The 6,000-nt window shown below is 44.9% G+C and overlaps 1 protein-coding gene across 2 annotated transcripts in view; it reads right to left on the reverse strand.

Annotated features, from left to right (window-relative positions):
- TMEM108 (transmembrane protein 108) overlaps positions 1-3,723 on the reverse strand; it is a 370,767-nt gene extending 367,044 nt beyond the window's left edge. For both annotated transcript variants that reach the window (XM_043595388.1, XM_043595386.1), the window contains exon 1: positions 3,612-3,723. The gene's annotated coding sequence lies outside the window, so the exon portion shown is untranslated. The remainder of the gene's footprint in view (positions 1-3,611) is intronic.
- Positions 3,724-6,000: the final 2,277 nt, after the last annotated feature.

Raw genomic sequence — 6,000 nt, forward strand, 5'->3', positions numbered from 1 at the left:
TTTCAGGATTCGGCATTGGTAGTAAAGACCAGCTAATCAGCTCTCTTGGAGACAGAAATAAACCTCAAATAAGCTGAGCCACAGGAAGGGAACTGCACGAGGAAGCAGGTGACTGGGGTAATGACACCCAGAGGCAGCATCCTGCAGCTCAAGCAGGGTCAAAACGGAGGCTCCCATATACATAATAACCTCACTGTCAACAGCACTCTCCTCTTTCAAATATGGCTACAAACTCCATCTCAAAGAACAATCAGTAACAAAGAAAGAACAGCTATTTCAAAACAGGGGAATGGATAAGTGAACCCTGGCTAATAAGGTTAATAAAACCAAAATTCAAGATTTGGAATAATGTAATCTTGAAAGAAGAGCACTAGCTAAGAAAACCTTAAAATATTTGTCAGGAATTTCTAAGTTTTAGAAGAAACTGATTCAGAATAACTTTGACCTACCTTCTGTGGACAGTCCTGAAGTACAGTAACTTAACCACCACTGTTTAATACTCTCACCACTATCTTTACAGCATGTAATTACTGGATATTCATCAGGTTTAAAAGTTACATGTCTATTTCCATAGTCCTATCCATGTGTGTAAACTAGCTTTATATGCAAAGAATTAGACATTATTAAGTTTTGGGGAATTTTGATTGAAAAATAATTTCAACCTCACATTCAATTAACCAAAACGTATGCCAAGAGCTTTTAAAACCTACGATACAATGCTTAATTGTCAGTTTACCCTCTGCCCTTTCTCCTACACACCACCAGCAAATTGTACCCATTCCTCAATCCCCGTAACACACATTATTCCCACCTAATATAAACAGTTCTGGCCTTGAGAACTTTTTTTTTTTAGATTCTTTTTGACAGCTGACACAGCCTTTCACAATCTGGAGGCGACGCACCATTGGTTTGCCAGCTCTGTGTTTCATCTCCTCCAGGAATTCCAGAGACAGCAGTGCCATCTACTGGTAGGGAGGGCACAACTTATTTCTGGAAGCCTATGGGTGACAGGAGCCAAGGACCTGAAAGAATGGCAGGCTAGATTTGTGTCTTTGTGAGCCTTTCTTTTCTAGAGCATGTAACGAACCTAACTGATGCTTACAATCTGAGAAGCGGAACCTCCACAGGAGTCTCCATCACGAAAGGCAGGTCCTGTGGAAGCCATATACAGCCCAGCCAGGCTAGCCAATAATGAGCTCTGCCTGGAAATGCCTCCTCAAGGCTCTAAGGCAAGCAGGAGCCTCACTGAATTAAACATTTCCTCCAGTGCTTCTGTATCAGATGATCTCACCCATGCCCCACCTGTGGCAATGTTATCCAGCTGTATCTTGTAGCACAGGTCTTAGGGAAGATGCTCAGACCCCTCTCGATGTGAAGGCTCTTATGTTTACACAATGTGACACAGATCCTGTGCAAAGGACACGATTGCTTAGGTATGCAGGTCGGACTCTAATCTCTCTCATTTGCTCTCCATCCTCCCCGCTCCTGACCCAGAGGACAGAAATGACAGAAATGAAATGATTTTGTGGTTGCATGGAAAGCAACATTAGTGGGCTTTCATTGAATCAGAAAATAAAACCTTGTCTTGCAGGTCACTGAGGCACACTGCTTCCCTCAAGATGAACTAAGCCAGCCCATCTCCCTCTTTTCCCTAGGATAAGCCTATAAATGTTTCTCTACCTTTTAAAAACCCCTGCCTCTCCGCCAAAGGCTAAATGTAAACATAGTGTGACCTTTATCTGATTTACATAAATGACATTTTTCTAAACATAAAAGCACATCTTTTCAAAACTATACCACCTATTCCACCTTCAGAATTCCTTGTCCCCACCATCACATGCCACCTAAAAAAAAAAAAAAACAAAAAAACCCAAACACTGACAAATTTAATTATTCCCACTAATTATACTTTATATTCCAATCTATCAGGTGATGATCCATATTCACTTTACTAGGGTCATTTGTTTCATTCCCCCAGAGCTTTGCAGCAACCTCTTTTACTTCCATTCACCTCAGACAACCATCAAAAAGTTGATTTGCTGCAGCTGATAAATGTCCTGATTTCCCCTAACAAATTTAAGTGTTGCCTCTTCAATTTGTTTTAACTTGCCAAGTAAATTGATTTCTTAGCAAGTGCAGGCACTTCACAGGCATGATGCGAGTCTTAGATGTTCGAAGCATTGCACTGTTTCCTGAAGAAACAAAACTTTGCATGGGGGAAGGTAAGAGTAATGAAAGGGCTTTGAAACAGCATGTCTCCAAGGAGTCAGGGAGACAGATTCTCATCCAGCTCACGCCAGAATAAGTTCGAAATAGATCACGGTGAAACTCCAGCATATGGTAAAAATCCTAATGACCGATGAGCCATTTACCAAGTAGACTACAAGATACATCCAACAAATTAGTGGAAAACTGAAGGGACTTTTAATATTTCATCATAAGACACACAGTATGGCCTTGCTATTACAGGTCTGGGGAAATGGAGTAGCAAACCAGATGTGTTGCACACAACCGCCTCCCCCCTTTTAAAGTAGGACTTAAAGGAGACATCCCTCCAGCCCCAACACACAAACCGTTTTGGCATCCAAATGGTCTTTAAACAGGCACTTTTCAAAGAATTGAGGTCTGAACAGGTGTAATTTACACCATGCCTTCCCTTCTCCCTACAGGCCTAAATTAACACGCTTAAAATAATTACTCTCTCCAGCAGCCCAGAAAGACCTCAGTTTACAGAGATAATCACCCCCCCCCACACACACACACACCCCAAATCCCTATCTTCTTGAAGGAGAATCTCACTGTGACGGTCTGGTCTGCAGTTCACTGCAGGCATTTCCCTCCTCACAGTTTACCAGTCATCAGTTTCGCTGTATCTGTAATTCCTTAATGTAACCTCTTATTTAGACCAGCACCCAACTGCTTTAAAATTTTTTTCTCACCCCTTAACGAAAACCTAGGTTCCCTCGGCAGGCTGAAAGCGTTCAGTTTCGATGCAACTCTGGGGTGCGAGCTGGCGTGCAGGTCCGGAGAGCCTTCGACCAGCAACACTTGGGCTCGGTCCACCGGTCAAGCCCCCCACCCCCGCCCGCACAGCTGCGCTAGGAATTCGGCTTGCTCGCCGCCGGATTAGTTCGAGTCCCGCCGCTTGGCTAAAGTGACACATTTTTTTTTTTTTCCTTTCCTTCTCACATGTGACAGGTCCCACTGCATTAAAGCCATCTTCTCCCAGGCCCCAGCCCAAGTCCGGCGTCCGTGATGCCCCCGCCCCACCACGCTCACTCTTTACCTGGGGAGGGGGCCGATACCAGCATCCCTCCAGGCGGGAAACAAAGGCAGAGACGAAGCTGCCAGGTGGGCAACTCCCCTCGGGCGGACTCGTCACCATGGTGAGGGGGCTGGGAAGGTGCATTTGGAGGGTAGGAAAAGGGAAAAAGGGAAACCGAGGCACCAACGGGCATGGCTGAGCCCGAGTCTGCATCCTACCCGGAGCAGAGCTCCTGGGGAGGGCGGACCCCAGACTTCTCCCTCCACCTCGGCCAGCCCTGCGCTGGCCACCCGCTGGTCCGCACCAGCCGCTGAGGGGCAGAGGGCCGCCCCGCAGCCGCGCTTACCTCAGGAGAAGCGCTCCGGCTCCCTCCGACGGCTCCGGAGAAAGCCCCGCCGCTCGCGCACGCGCACTCGCGCTCTCGTGCCTTCGCGCCCCCGCGCGCGCCTCTCCGTCCCGGCTCAGGCCCGCCCCGACACTGGCCGTCAGAGTCCGCGAGAGCCAATCCGGTTACAGGAAAGTCCCCCCGCCTATCACGTGGCCTGACCAGCCAATCACCAAATTGCCCTCGGCAACACCCGCTCCGATGTCCCTGGGGGTTCGGTTGCTACCGTGCGGAGCCGGTGCGAGGCGGGCACAAAGGGCTGGATTTGTTTTCCGGAGCTGGTTTTGCCCAATGAATGAATTAATACATCAATTGATATCTGAAATTCTAAATATGAATAGCTATCCCCTGGGTATCTTGTTAAAGAGGATTCAGATCCAGTAAATTTGTGATGGAAAACTGATACTCTGCCTTTCTAACCAGCTCCAGATGGTGATGATGATGCTCCTGATCTGAGGACCACGCTTTGAGTAGCAAGATTTTAAGGGCACCTGTGAGAAAATGGTTATAGCCCTTGTTCCATGTTATGTGAAAGTTCCACGACCTTTTCCTTTCACCAGTGATGGAAAGCATTCCAGGGACTGAGTAAACATGGGGTGTTCTGGTGACACTCATAATTTGGGCACCGGCTGAGGGAAGGTGTGTTTAATTCCCATATCACCTACCCCTAGACGGTGGGGCAGTGATCTGTGCCAACTTGATGGTTAGAGTGTGGAAACTAGAAGTGGAGACAGAATGCTCCCAGCAGAGAACACTAGGTCTACTTTCATTCTAAAGTATTCAGCAGGTGTGTCTCAATGGGACTGTGCTAAACCCTTAGAGAAGTGACAGAAGTAATTTTTGCTTTCTGGAAATTTACATTCTGTCATGGAACTATATAGACAAGCTCAGGAAGAAGCATATAGGAAAAACATTCAGGGAACCAATGGTCTCAGCATCTTGGACGATTCAGGCATAAGCCAGAGGTGTTGTAAAATAAATCTCCTACCATAGGGATCTTAAAAATTGCCCAGACGTCCTTCTGTCAGTAATATCAGAGTCTGGAAGTGAGGAAGTCCTGTGCCTCCACCATCTCTCAAAACTTTACCTGAACCTAAATGTGTTCAGACTTGTCAGCTAGAACCTTTGTTGTTCAGCATAGTCAAGCTCACATTACTCAGTAGAGTACCAAGGTGATTCAAAGCCCTAAGTGCTGAATTCTTCAAAACCCTCTTTCCGCAGCTCTTCAGACCAGATGGTATGACACTGCTTCAAGCAGTTTTCTGTCACTGTTTATCAAGAAGATCAAACTGCCACTTAGAGAAAACTTCACCTTTGTCAGTGTGTCTGTCTTGGGTTTATCAACCCCGGAAATAAAGCCCCCTGAGCAATCTTAGACACTATTCATCACAGTATGTGTATCAGAGATGGCTTAGCACAAAATCCAGAGTTTCATGGAATACATTGAACCTAGAACAACAATGGTTCTAGCTATACCAACAGTAAAGAAATGTCCAATCAAGATTATATTGGAAAATCTCGAAGTTTCTTTCTCTATCATTAAACCACTGGATCTCAAGCCTAGCTGCACAGTAAAACTTTTAAGGAAATAGGTTTTTGGGCCCTATGCTCAGCAACTGGAGGCTCTAAAAGATCTACAGGTGGTTTGTACCCAGGCTTGCCTGAGAATACCCGCATAAGCTGCTAGGTTGGTAGACTCATTCTTTAACAAGGGAAAGCCAACTCTGCAACACAAATCACTAAGGACATAAAGACTCTGAGAAGAGGAAAGTTTCCACATAATTTGTGAGAAGACTGTTTTTAAAGGCCAAAAATAATTCACAGGTAATAGATACACCTGTCCAGTGGAACAAATCTAAAAGCCATGTCCACAACTAAGTTTAATTCCAGTTGATTAACTAAATATTTAAAGAAAAGAACCTATTACCTTTTAACCACTAAACTAATCAAGTCTGTTGATATCTTTGCTTGTTTTATGCTCTTCTTAACTAAAAGCAAATGTCTATTTGAGCAGTATTAAGAGTTATTCTCTGAGGCTCTTCCCAAAGTGCAATGGAATCACCTGGAATACTTGTTCAAATACAGATTCCCAGCGTCGTCATCCTGAACTTCCTCTAGCCTCTCCTGTAACAATTCTGAAGCTGTACTAGTTAAATTTGAGTCCAAGAACTCAACATACAGAACATACACATTATAGGAAAACCCTCAAGGAAAATAGATGTGCTATTAGTTTAGTTTGCCATGCAAGCTAAATAGACCTTATTTTATTTTAAAGAATTCCAAGAGATTCCAGTTTCTTTTTCCTGGGCTTTTGCCAAATTCTCTTATTTTGTGAAGTACAGAGATTAGT

This window comes from Prionailurus bengalensis, chromosome C2 (genome assembly GCF_016509475.1).
Source record: "Prionailurus bengalensis isolate Pbe53 chromosome C2, Fcat_Pben_1.1_paternal_pri, whole genome shotgun sequence".
Classification (NCBI taxonomy): Eukaryota; Metazoa; Chordata; class Mammalia; order Carnivora; family Felidae; genus Prionailurus; species Prionailurus bengalensis.